The following is a 14038-nucleotide window of genomic DNA, read 5'->3' as shown; positions in this document are numbered from 1 at the left end:
GCCACCCAGGTGCCCCAACAGTGGGTGATTGTTATCATGATATATCCGTGCAATGTAATAATGTGTCAGATTGTTAAAAATCACACACTAGAAAAAGATTTAATAGTATCAGAAATTTCCATGATGAATTAAGTGACAAAAAGCATGTCATAAAATAAGACATACAGTATGATCATGATAATGTTTAATATAAAGGGGCAGATGCATGCATGTACACATACAACGACTATAAAAACACGTGCAAAATGTTAAGGATGGGGTTTTTTTTCTTTGTGCTTTTAAGTGTTTATACATTTTCTAAAATAAATGGATTGGTTTTTTTCCCTTGGACAGAGGAAAAATCTAATCAGTATAATTTTTAAAATCTTGTTCCTTTAACCTTCCCCAACTCCAACATCCACTCCTCATCAGGGAATCTTATTACTAAAACCGTGAGACTCCCCAAGGACTCCTCAGCTGTGATCACCAGCGTCTGGACAATCCTGCAGGACTTCCTCCCACACCAGGAAAACCAATTAAAACCAGAGCAGAAAGCCCTTCTCCTGGGATACTGCATCATATCCTGCCTGTCCTGGGCAGTGAGACCCAGTTGGCTATTAATGATCTTGAGCACTGCTCTCAGGCTCGTGGTCTTAACTCAAATTCCAAATGTTTCCCCACATCCCAGCTGAGCTGAGAAACCCCACCCCTCCCCACTCCCCCAAAACTGATTCTGCCCAAGCACACTTCCAGTATTATGTGATCTATAGGGTAGTGCTTCTCAAACTGGGAGTTGAGACCCATGAATGGTCACTGAAATCAATTTTTTTAAAGATATATGTGACACAGAAAGAGAGGGGGAGCAGCAGAGGGAGAGGGAGAAGCAGGCTCCCCACTGAGCAGGGAGCCCCACATGCAGGGAGCCCCACAAAACCAATCCCCACATGGGGCTCGATGCCAGGACCCTGGGATCATGACCTGAGCCAAAGGCAGACGCGTAACCGACAGCCACCCAGGTTCCCCTGAATATCAATTTAATGGGTCCTGACCAGCACTTGCTTGACCACAGCAGAAGTTCTTCATATCCAGGTGAAGCAGCCTCACCACATTCAACTGTCTTTACTGCCTCCCTCTGAAACACCACACGGATAAGCCTACCACTGGCAAAGGCTGCTTTCGAGCGGCCCGGAAAGTATATGTACTAGTCTAGAAAGATACTTATGATACCTTGCTGAGTAAACACCATGTGCAACATGATCCCAATTCTGTAAGTAAACAGAAAAGAAATATACTGAGAGAGAATACTTGACATACAGGGTGGGTACTCCACAAAATGCATAAAATGGCTATCTCTTGGTACACAGGGCTGTGAGAGCTTGTTTTCCTTTTCTTTATTTTTAAAATTTTCTATATTACACATGTATACCTGTATGATCTTAAAAGTGTTATTATCCTTACTGTATTTATTACTATTACTCTTTCTATAGGAAGTGCTCTCTCCTAGGGCCTTCGTGTTATTTGTGGTTACTGAATTTAACTGGATAAGAGAGGAGCCAAGACAGATGTCAGCATTCTTTGATGCTGAATCTTTTAGGTCTTTAAGACCTGTATTTCCAAAAGCTCTGGTGCAGAGAACAGGTGAGGGGACAACACCTAAATAAGTGGTCACCAGGTCACCCGACAACCCAAGTGCAGGAAAGGATACAGATGGGAGCAGGCGAGCAGAGAAACCTAGGCTCAAATTGCAACTCTGCTCGGACAAGTTACTTTGCTGTTTCAAGCCTCATAATAAAATGAACCTTTAAAAGTTTATCCAGTTCAAAATGAGATACTTCTAGTAACTTCAGGCCACAGTTTGTGGCCCGTAGTAGCGCCTCAAACAAAACCAATCCCTTTCATCAGTAACAGCAAGGAAGTCAAGGAGGGAAGGCCAAAAGAAATAATCGTATGTACCTATTACTATTTAAACTTTTTATATTTTATTTATTTAAAAAAGAATTTTTTTAAGTAGGCCCAACATGGGACTTGAACTTGTGACCCTGAGATCAAGACCTGAGCTGAGATCAAGAGTCAGATGCTTAGCCAACTGAGCCACCCGGGTGCCCCTGCTTAAACTTTTTAAATGGCAAGTTCTTAAGTACAGAAGAGGAGGAAACCCCCACCTCTGAGAAAGGGAAAGGCAGGTGGAAGGAGGGCCAGGGGTGGGTGAGCAGCACAGGGTACAGCACCTGGGCTGCCCTGGAGGCCCTAATTACGGCCCCCGGGGCCTTCGTCTGTGCCACTTCTGCCAGGAGCTCTGTAAAATGCCTTACAGGGGCTTCCTGAAGAAATGATCAGATCCCATCTCAAGCCCAAGGTAATGCCACAAATATCTGAGGCTCTATCACAGATAAAGCTCTGTCCTCACACATGGAGCAGAAGAGGCAAGTGAAAAAGAGTTTAGTGTCAAAGTCCAGACAAAATATACACATACTCCAAAATACAGAAAGCAATTTGGGACGCAAGCTTCAGGGGGAGACTGAAGAGCTACATGGACGCGTGCTTCTATTTGGGAAACCAGGGCAGCTTCCTGGGAAAGACAGCAATGCTGCTGTGCCCTCGCGTCAGAGTAGAGTTCCAGCAGGCGGTCAAAAGGCGGACCTGCATCACAAAGAGGAACCAGCAGGGCGATGGCACAGGGACCCAAAGGCAACAGTGTGTCTTGGCAGGACCAGGCCACTTGGGCTAGTGTAAGAGATCCACCAAGGAGTAACACTACCAACAACAACTATTATTAACCATGAGTAATGGGTCCTAAAATAAGGGGCAGCGAAAGACAATGTGGAAGACTCAAATGTCAGGGTGACCTTCTGGACCAGTGGGGACACACCGAACATTCTCAGCAGGGACGGCAGCAAGGCTTCCGTTAGATGAATCCGGAAAAATGCCCAAGTCAAATTTGCAGGGCGAGAGACTGCAGGCCAGAGGTCAAGAGACAAATGCCACAGTCCAGCCCCTGGCAGCTGGAGTTAGAGTAGCCATAGCCACCCAGAGGAACAGCTAGGTACAAACACAAGCAAACAAGGGTGCAATCTTCTTAGCAACTTCCAGGAAAAGTTCAAAACACTAGTCTCAACACAAGCACAGATATCAGCATGGAAAGACTAAAGAGATCCACTCTAGTTTCTGACTTCTTCTTTTGGTGTTCAATGGATGCCATTCCCCCTTCCACCAAAGAACAGCATCCTGTCCTGAAAGAAGATAGCCTTGAATGGGAAAATAATAATCCCGAAACAGAAAAAAAAGAAAATCTAAAAACTCTAATTTTCCCTGTGAGCCTCAAAATGGTTCAGAGCACAGCACTGTGTACCATCCACCCTTGGCCGATGCTTCTGATCGCACGTAAGGACAAAATCATAAACTCGAGAGAATTTTTTTTCTCCTGAAATACTTTCTCTTCTCCATGAACAGTGGGGTCCTGTTCAGACCCAGTCCTGGCCAAGAGGCTCCAAGTCATCTTAACTTTCTTGCCTTAGGTGACAGGAGACAGAGCAGCTGAGGTTAATGCTTCCTACCACTGAGAGTGGCCACGAAACAATGTCAGGTGGAGGTTTCAACCAGCAAATCTTATTTAATAATAAGAAGGAGGGAGGTACAAGGGGGGAAGAAGAGGAGAACAGAAAACATACCCCATAAAATAAATGATGGTTTGAACATACTGAACCAAGGGATCAACAACACTGTAAAAAGGAGATGAAAAGAACAAAAGGGTGAGCACCAGGTTCTAGTTCCTGGGAAGGATGTTTCAAGCAAGGGGCTATGCAAACATGCTGAAGGCCAAGGGACCGTCGTGTGTGCCCACTGCAGAACGTAGCCCCCTCCTTCCCACCAGGAAAAAAGCACCAGTGACGTGCGCAGCGGAGGCCTCTGGGAATGGCTAGCATGTTCCTGGCACCCAGGAAGGGTAAAATGAGGACAGCTTTCTCCTAGAGAGCTCTTAATGAGCAGTCAGTCAAGTGAAGGAGAAAGGCACCCTTTCAACTACTTGACAGCCCGGACTTTGAAGCTCAGAGCCCCTTGGAAAACTCCAAAGACGTACAATGAGTCACTCATGAAGACGGTGAACCACGAGCAGGTCCACAGGCATGAATTTTCCAAGTCAATGTACTTCCTACACCCCAAGAACCCAAACTTTAACATTTTAACCATTCTGAAAGAAGAATATTCTTCCAAACACAGTAGACTGAACCACATAAAATTAGCATTTCTGCCAGCTGAAACTGGTCAAAAAATAACAATGTCCCATGTTTCAATCACAGCACATGGCTTCCAACGTCTTCCAGAGCAGGAAGAGGCAAGTTTTTTCTTAATAGGACAGACCGTAGGTATTTTTGGCTCTGAGGGCCAAGAGGCAAAGTAGATTCTGTAGGTACTGACATAACCATTTAAAAATATGAAAACCATTGTTAGCTCCTACAAAAACAGGCGTGGGCTAGATCTGGCCCACGGACCAGTGTGCTGACCTCTGTTTTACAGTATACAAGGGTAAATTTTTTCCCATGTTCACTATGAAAACTGCTAATTTTAGGGTAATGGAGTCATGCCATTGGAGGATACTGAAGGAGCCGCATAGAAGCTGTTTATCCCACCCGTGCGGGCGGCATCACTGGCGGGTGAATCTCCGCTCTGTTGTCAGCCTTCCCGTCCCCTGCTGCTTCTAACCACCTGGCTTATTTTAGAAGCGATTGTCTGGGGGAGGGTTTGAGGGCAGTTCTAACTTTCCTATGAAGAAAAAAATGGAGATGTACAAGGAAATAAGACTTAAAGGTGAATATGAATAAACATAACGATGAAAAGAATATGGGAGCAAAGGCACTCTGGGGAACTACCCCAAGCATACCCCTGATTTGAAGCCAAAATTCCAGAGGTCCAAAGGAAGCAACAAAAGCAAATAAATATCTAAGCAGCCAGCCCAAAGCTAAAAGACTCACTGGAACAAAAAAATAAGTTTATGACAAACTCTCCTTTATAGAAATAAGGGAGATGATTAAAAGGGCAATAATACTTTTTCTCCTAAGTCAATCAGGGGTAGGCCACAACCATAGCCATTCCCAAAAGACTATAACTGGAAAAATTCAAATTTTGTGAGACATTGAAAGTCACCACTGAGGGAATCAGGAGTTTCCTCCTTTGGAGAATGCTGACAAGAGTAAGGGACTCTCTCCCTAAGGCGTATTCGACAATGACATGCACCGGAGGACCTCTCGTCTGAGCCCAGGGATTCTTTTATTTAAGAGAATTGTAAAAATCAGTAGGAAATTATTAATTTATAGCATTGCTACTGTTTCAAATGTTATATATGGTGATGCAAAAGAGGAAAGCTTAAAAAAAAAAAATACAAACCCTGTCCATGAACCGATGCATTGAAAGAGAAAAGGGAGATTGCTCATACACACTTCTGGCCTTCTATGGCCACCGGATTAGACAAACCCGAACTTCAATAACATTTCTCATCTTTCAATATTAAACACGTCCCCTAGAGCAATCCATCCTCCTGCATTTCTAAACCCTCTCATTTAAATCTTACGAACCTTCACCAATGCTCTGCAATATTCTACAATGAAAGTTAAAGGGGAAAAAAGGGAGATCCAATCCCATACGTACATGAGCTGCCTGGGTGACAGGGAGCCTCCGGGTACCGTCTGCCCATAGTGACCAGTCAGCACATTAGCAGGGGACTTGGCAGTTTCCAAGTACTCAGGAAAGATGGAGATGGTTTGCTGGGGTGGGGGGTGGGGGGAGAGACCAAAAAAAAAAAAAAGTCAAACAAAACAGAGATTTAGGATAATGACGACATTTTTTTTCATTAAAATGCTAATGATGACCACAAATTTCCAGATAACCACACTCATGAATTATTCATAGTCACATGTGAGCTGAAGTCTCACTGTCACTGCGGGCAGGCACAGGGCTTGCGGACGATTAGCGTGTGGCCCCTGTAATGGGGTGACAGAAGCACAGGTCACTGCAAGTCTAGCCATGGGGCTGGCCCTCACGGGCCCACTTTAGAAGACCAGGCAATCCCACCCACATCTTGTTGGTTCTCATCTCACTCCTCCCTAAAGTCAAGGAACACTCCAGCCTGCTTCTTTGCTGTGACGTCCGAACAAATATCCTGTAAAAACTCTAAGAGCTTGAAAGAAAAAAGAAAATTTCTGCATTGGGTAGACAAGACATCAGACTGGTTTAAAAAAAAAAACAAACAACTTTCCATTGAAGTGTAACATAAATATAGAAAAGTACACATACTGTACATGAACAGCTCAATGAATTTTCCTAAACTGAACACAGCAGACCAAAACCTAGAACATTCTCAGCACCCCAGAAGCCCCCTTCATGCCCCCTCCTAGAGGCAACGATTATGCATAATTACTTCTGCTCATTTTTGTAGACATCACATTGATTTTCTGTCATTATTAATTTCTCATTTGAAAAACATACACTGAACACCCCCTTAGATGCCAAGCCCTGGGCCAGGCACTGGACCTACAAACAGGAATGAGACACTGTCTCCGTCGTGAAGGAAAGTGAAATCCTGTGGGGCCAAGAGATACACATAAACCACCCCAAAAGATGGGTGCGATGACAGACTCACGTCAAGTGGGGCACTGAACCCAGAAATGGAGAAGGTAGGGAAGGCTTCCAAGTAAATTGATTGCCTAACATGTCCTCAGGCTGGGTGGGGCTTAGCCAGGCTGGGAACAGGAGACAATAGAATGGAAAAGGCAGAGGTAAGAAACTGCATGGTGAAATTCAGTGCTGCTAGACTCTCTAGGGTACGGCCAGGGAAGAAGCCTGGAGCGTCATCCTAACCTGTCTACACGCTCCAGACTCTGACTTTATTCTGGTTGCAGACAGCCACTGATGGGCCAGATCTAGGTTTCAGATGCATTACTCTCTCTGGATGGATTCAAAGACGGCAGAGTGGAGACACAGAGGCCACTAAGCCAGTCTGCCTGTTTGGTATGAGAGGAAGGGTGGGCATTAGGAAAGTGGGGAGGAGGGGGAGGAGAGAAGAATTAGTACTTGGGAAACATCCAGACACTAAACAGCAGAATAACTTGGTGATTAGCTACACGTAGGCGGTGGGAGTGACGACTGAGTAGAAAATACAGAAGGATGAACAAGTTTAATAAGGAAGACAAGGGGTTTTGTTTGGGGCATTAGAAATTGAGGTGCAGAATATTCGGGTGGGCCCCCCCCCCACATATTCTTGAGCCTGAAGCTTGGGGAAGAAAGCTGAGCAAAGTGTAAAGGCATCTACGTGATCATTACACAGAGAGAGCAGAAATTAGGTTAGTGGGTGATGACCCTGAAGGAATGTGGGTAGAGCAAGGAGAAAGGACGAGGGCTGAAAAGCAGACCCCTTGAGAATGGGAACAATGATAGAACGGGAAAAGGAAGAAGACCGAAGAAGAAAGGCAGAGAGGTACAACAGGATACAACAAGATGAATAAAGATAAGAAATGAAAAACATACCTTTGGATTTGCCACGTAAGTAGTCACTGGTTGAGTGTAGTTTCAGTGACATGGTGGCAGCCAAGAAAAGAGAGTGAGCAGAAGAGAAGAGGAGGGAGAATGGACAGTTGTTGGAAGGGGCAGGTGCAAACAGAAATCCGTATCGATGAGTGGAAGGAATCAGTAGAGAGAGGAAGGCCGAGAATACAAGAGGGAGAAGGGAAAGATGGAATAAGATCCCTGTGGAGGTGGTGGAAAGGGTCAGGAGTACAGATGAAGGGGCTGACCTTGAGCAGGAAGGGAAATCCACAACCTCTGATATTAGAGGAATACGAGAATTAGAGGAATAGAGACAAATCTAGTTAGAGCCAGTCTACAGGTAAGAGCATGGGGATTTTGGAGGCAACAGGGGAAATGACAACAACATCGTAGCTAAAATAGCCGGCAAGGCTCTTTACTGAGCATGGGCTGACGTGTACATGGTTTGACAACTTAGATCTTGAAAATCTTGGTTCCCTCCAAAATTGAAATAGCCCAACCCTGTTTTAAGGTAAATAAACATACACACCAGTGCCTGTCAAGGGGGTAAGGGGCATTTGAGAGGTGAGCACACCCATAGTAGAACTTCATAGTATCAAAAAAAAATCGTATAAGTAAAACATTCAGAAGAAGGCTCTCAAAATGATCTTTGGTTTGTGATGCCAACCTTTCCAAAGGTTTATATAAGTTATATTTCATTAAGTGAAGCCACGCCCACCATCTCACAATGCTTTTTAAGATGCTTCAATACAAAGACCCCTCCCAGCACAGCTAACCTAATGCAAATGAAGTCAAGGAGAGGGGAGCGGAACTGGCAGCAGCACCGCCCCCGGGAGGGCCCAGATGCCATGCCTCTTCAGACAGCTGCACTGTCATCCCCCTTGGGTTCCTGTCCCCTCTTCCATCTTGGGTTCTGGCAAACCCAGAAGTTGGTGAAGTGACTTAGTTCTTGGAAAGCGTTCCAGTAACGACAAAACAGCAAGGTTCATTAGAAAGTCTAATGGAATGGAAAACACCTTGGAAAGTAGATTCTATGTTCTCCAGGCAGACTCTGTGATCTCAAAAGCTGTGAGGCCACTCCACAGTTTGTCTATTCCGTTACCATGAACATCTCCAGGCCGTTTTTGGGAGATGGCAGAATTTCAGAATTCTAGATAAACATGTCACCGACGTTGAAGTCAGCCAGGATGGAGATGGTTCCAAAGCCACTGGAAACCTACCTACCAACTGGGCCATCCTTCTTTGCATTCCCAGCTCATAGGAGACCTAGTAAGCAGTCAATCAATATGGAATCAGTCAATAAACCAATACATAAGTGAAGAGTTCTCACAACTAGGAGGTAAGAGGCCAATTAAATGGTGAGAATAGAAATAGTCTATTCCTTCCCTTCCCAGCCTAATCGACTCAAAGCCAAGCTGCAAATCACACTCAACTGCCTCTCCTTTCCTCCTCACGGAAGAAACTCTTTATGAACTCATAAATGCATATTGTGTGCTAAGTAAGAGGATTCAGAAATAATAAAATTATGAAAACCAGGATGCCTCGTAAATGGGAAAATTGGTAGGTACGAACATTCCGAGCATACAAAGGAATAGAAATTGCCCACTTTACATCTGTCTGCCTTCTTTGTTCTCCTGTGTGAAGGACAGGACGTCATTACTCTCACAGCAGGGCGCCTCTCCTCCCAGATGCTCATGCCACAGCAACCTGCTTAAGTTCAAGCCAGGGCAACAGATAGTAATGAGATAATCAAGTCTCGCTTCCTCGAAAATTCAGAAAATTCACTCAGTACGGGTCTCTGTCTTCGTCCTAATATATACGTATATTATTCATCGTTTCACTTCTTTCACAGCACATAAGAGGTATCAACAACCCTACGGAACGCATCAACAGCTTACCCAGCAGCACGCTGCGGTTCTGTCTGGAAATAACTGTAATGATAGAATTTCCCGAAGTGAGCAAGAGTGGGTTGTTGCTGTTTTTTGTTGTGGTTTGGTTTTTTAGTAGGTATCAGGTGACATTTTTCTGTACTGTAAAAAAATAACTCAGTCCTGAAAACATCAAATCTGTTTCTGCCCACCTGCTCAGCAATACCCCAAGAAGGAAATAAATCTTCGAGACCACCATACTTCCTCCTATGCTTGACTCAGAATACTAAGAAACCAAGATGAACAAAGCACTATTCACTTGAAGCCAGGCCATCGAAGGGGAGGAGAGGGATATTTATGCCAGTCCACAAAATGTTTAGTGTGCAACTTTTTAATTACTATATTTATGGTACTATCCATAACATATTCACAAACACAAATGCTCTACAAGGACATTAATCCTCAACAAGTACATTAATGCTTCCTGCCTCTCCTACAAATTCTTATTATGCAAAAACGCCAAGCATTCTCTCCAAAATAAACATTTCATGTCAACAACCACTTGCACGACTTGCTCCCTTTTTAACTATTTTATGATATCGTAATATCTGTACTCAGGTATTTGCTGCTATTGACCTAAAAGAGAAGTTTGTAAACAAAGTGTTAAAAAAAAAGAAAGACTTTGTTTAATGAACCATTTTTTGATACGAAAGGTAGTACAAGCTACTAAAAAAATCGGTTATGTTCTTCAAAAATGATATATTTTGTAACTCATTAAATTACAATTCTCTGCCTCACTATGCCATTGTAATATAATACTATGTAATTTCTGCTTTTTAGAAACCTCAAGGAATAAGACGATATTGAGAATGATCAAGATTTTCATAATAGTTGAAGGACTACCCATCTAAGTAATAAAATGGGTTTGATTTCAACCATACTGGATTAATTTTTTTTTTCTAAAATGTCATGCTTTCTTGCGGCATTCAGAATATAATTAATCTTGGGTGACATGGGATCGTCAGTATGACTACCAATTATCTTGCTGTGTTGGAAGAGAGAAGAACACTGAGGTAAGGGAGCTGGTCCAGCAGAAAGTAGGCAGAAGTTGAGTTTCTACCACCATGACCAGAGCTGGCAGGGGCGGAGTTCCTACCAAAGCAACAGAACACTCTGAGAATCAAAAGTAAGATACTGTTGACGTTCAAACAGCAAGGAAAGCACAGGTATAAAAACACTCCGGAGAGCTAAAGGTGAACTCCAAGTTACAGATCCAGGTCTAGAGCCAAGACAAGCCCGGATCCTAGCGGAAGATAAATCTATGGTGCAGAGGGACAGGAGTAAGACTGGCTTCAAGTGTGCACAGCTGGGGGGCACCTGGGTGGCTCAGTTTGTTAAACGTCTGCCTTCGGCTCAGGTCACGATCCCAAGCTCCTCAGATCGAGTCCCACATCGGGCTCCCTGCTCAGCACAGAGTCTGCTTCTCCCCCTTCCTCTCTCCCCCTCCCCGCTGCTCATGCTCTCTCTATATCAGTTTCTCTCTCTGAAATAAATGAAATCTTTTTTAAAAATTTTAAAAAAGAAACTAATAAAAGAAAGTGTGCACTGCTGGTAACTAGACTAGACCTGCCTATAAAGAAAGGCCAGTGGCGAGACAGGCCTCCGACGCCCAGAGGGCTGTTCGCTCTTCCGCTCAAAGGTCGCTGACTACTCTGCTTGAGGAAATGCTTTCCCTCCCTGCCCTTGTCCTCAAGAGTCAAGTCTCACTGGTCAGAGTAGGAACCCTTCCCTTTCTCAAGTCCGCTACAATTCTGGAAACCAAATAAAATGTAAAAGTATAAAAGAACTAAACTTAAAAATACCAAACTCCAGATAAGGTCTGAAGGGCACAGTGCACAGACTCTGAACCCATGCCTGGGTAGCTGAGATGTCTTCCTTGGCCTAAAACATGCCCTGGGGGTGATATTTATAAGTTGACCACTGTTATTTAACAAGGATTTCCTTCAGAGAAATCCAATAGGCTGAATATCCAGAAACACAATGGAATCAATTGCTCTGATGGGAAGTATCTGGAGATGTGGGAATAAACTCAAAACTTGGGTGAATGAGGGCTTTGCCATTGGAGAAGTAAGTGGTTGGAGGAGAGTTCATTAGACTTCTATGCCTCATCTGTAAAATAGGTTAATGATACCTACCTTGCAAAGGCGTGAATGAGAACAAATGCCTGGTTCAGACAATATCAACAAATGGCAATTAAACCTCAATTAAGTGAAAGTACTACACAAAAGCCCTATGACACACGGATCTTTATTTAGAGCTGAGAAAGTCATCTGTCTCGTGCTTTCCACCCAAATCTCGCCAACTCATATGATAAGATTTCTTCCCCAAATTATTTTCCACAGAACTTCCCTTCTGGTTTATAAAACATTTTTAACTTAACTGCTTAAATAAAAAGTACAAGTACTACTATATTTTCAGATTTTAAAAAAAACCACTAGAATGTAAAACTCTCCTATTACAATCTTTCTTCCTTAACTTTTTCTTATCCAAGTTAGTTCTTCTCTCTTTTTCCCATGTTTCTTTTTCTAAATCTTTGTGGATCTTTTTTCTCACTTGAAGTTGAGACTTGCAACAATAGTAACTAACGTCTTCATGGTATTTAGAAGTTTATAAAGCACTTTCACATACATTACCTTATTTCCCTTGAAATACTTCTACTTGTTTCTCTTTAGTTTCCCTTGCCCCACTTTCCAAAACACAGGCAGAACTTTCTAAAATCAGCAAAGAAGAAATTTTTATCCTCCCAACTGCCAACACATTAATACACAATACTTTGCAGAGTTGTCTAACGCAACTTAGACTCTATACAGTATACCTAAATCCTAACACATCCAATTCTTGCAAAAATTTTTTTCCTCCCCTGATGATGATCTTTTGAAGTTAAAATACAGAGAGAAATATACAAACGTATCAACATCTTAAAATAAGACAGGTAGGGGCACCTGGGTGGCACAGCGGTTAAGCGTCTGCCTTTGGCTCAGGGCGTGATCCCGGCGTTATGGGATCGAGCCCCACATCAGGCTCCTCCGTTGTGAGCCTGCTTCTTCCTCTCCCACTCCCCCTGCTTGTGTTCCCTCTCTCGCTGGCTGTCTATCTCTGTCAAATAAATAAATAAAATCTTTAAAAAAAAATAAGACAGGTAAATTCCTTTAGGAGTCATCAAAAATAATAAATGAAAAATAAAAGGAAGAGGTGAAAAAAATTACAGAAAGAGAAAGAACAAAGTTCTTGTTTCAGCTTTCAGTAAAATTTCCATTATCTAGCTTATCAGAGCTATTTATTCTCCGACTCTGCATTAAGTAATCTGATCCTTAAATCTGTGAAAACCACAAGGGATGTGCCCATCTCATTAAAAAAGATGATCTTTTGAGTTATGATAATGAGAAAGAGCATCTATTTTTGGTTTTAAGGACAGAAGCATTTCCTGCTTATTGCTCAGAGGCAGCGACACTTCTAGTAAGCTTTAGCACAAAACAGCTGCCTGCCACTCTTTACGTATCATGATGAAAACGGGAACCTTCAAAATAGAAACGTTTCCTCTCTGAACCTCTCCATACTCTCAATCTTGATTTATCAACAAAGAACATGAGGTGTCTCAAACAGAAAAATATTAATTCTACCATGTGAAGGTAAACAGTGTTTTTTTTTTAAAGATTCTATAAACTCTAGATTAGGCATCAGATCAGATTCCTCTATAGTCATTCAAATCCTGCAAGACACAAAACCTTTAAAATCTGAATTGGCTTCCTCTCTGCTTTACAATAGTTGACTAAGGCCCATGATAATTTTACAGTAATCCATGCTATACCTTAATAACATGTTACAAACTGTAAAAAAAGAAGGAAGGAAGGAAGGAAGGAAGGAAGGAAGGAAGGAAGGAAGGAAGGAAGGAAGAAGAAAGAAAGAAAGAAAGAAATCAGCTGTTACTGTTAAAATGGGAGTACTAAAAAAAATTTAAGGAAAAAGTTGAAAGACAGATCGTATATGGTCCTGACTCTGCTGTGGTGTTTACATGTTCAATAACATAAGCTTTGGCACATTATAGACCGTTCCACATTTTACAAGAGATACTCTGAGTAATTTTATCCTAGAAACGGAGAAGACGTCATGGTCTAATGTTGTTCCACGGAATCTATAGCGATAGCTCATGGAAACTCAGTATCCCATACAATACAACTGGGACCCCATAGAAAGGTATGTTTTTCAACCTTGGACACAACTCAAGTCAACCTAGCAGGTAATCTAAGAAAGATTGATGCAAGTGGGATTAAGGCCATGAAAAACCCTAAGGAACAGAAGTCATTTCTTTGTAATTTTGGAGATTGTATGTTATTCCTGTGGCTGGGTTTAAGGTCACACTTCAAATTTATACCTTCGAGATAACTAACCCTTTTTCCCATTAGGTACTCAAATCAAGAAAGGGTGACACCCAGCTCATTTTGCCAATGACAGTAACAATTTTTTAATGAGACTGAAAAGTATAGTAAATGGAATTTATCCTGAAATAACGAAATAAACTTTTCTTTAATGGACCAGACAACCATGAATCCGAATTGAAAGGTCAAATCTCAAAAGTCCATTAATAAGGATTTTCA

At 42.6% G+C, this 14038-nt stretch overlaps 1 protein-coding gene across 12 annotated transcripts in view; it reads right to left on the bottom strand.

Annotated features, from left to right (window-relative positions):
* Window positions 1–14038, bottom strand: part of APBB2 (amyloid beta precursor protein binding family B member 2) — a 318990-nt gene that overhangs the window by 247016 nt on the left and 57936 nt on the right. For 10 of the 12 annotated variants that reach the window (XM_034671908.1, XM_034671900.1, XM_034671907.1 and 7 more), the window contains one exon: window positions 5623–5738. The exons of the other annotated variants lie outside the window; for them this stretch is intronic. The gene's annotated coding sequence lies outside the window, so the exon portion shown is untranslated. The remainder of the gene's footprint in view (window positions 1–5622; window positions 5739–14038) is intronic. 12 annotated transcript variants of the gene reach the window in all.

The sequence above is a fragment of the Ailuropoda melanoleuca genome, chromosome 11, assembly GCF_002007445.2.
Source record: "Ailuropoda melanoleuca isolate Jingjing chromosome 11, ASM200744v2, whole genome shotgun sequence".
NCBI lineage: Eukaryota > Metazoa > Chordata > Mammalia > Carnivora > Ursidae > Ailuropoda > Ailuropoda melanoleuca.
Note: the sequence above shows the minus strand (reverse complement) of the source record. Positions and strands in the feature narration are given on the sequence as shown.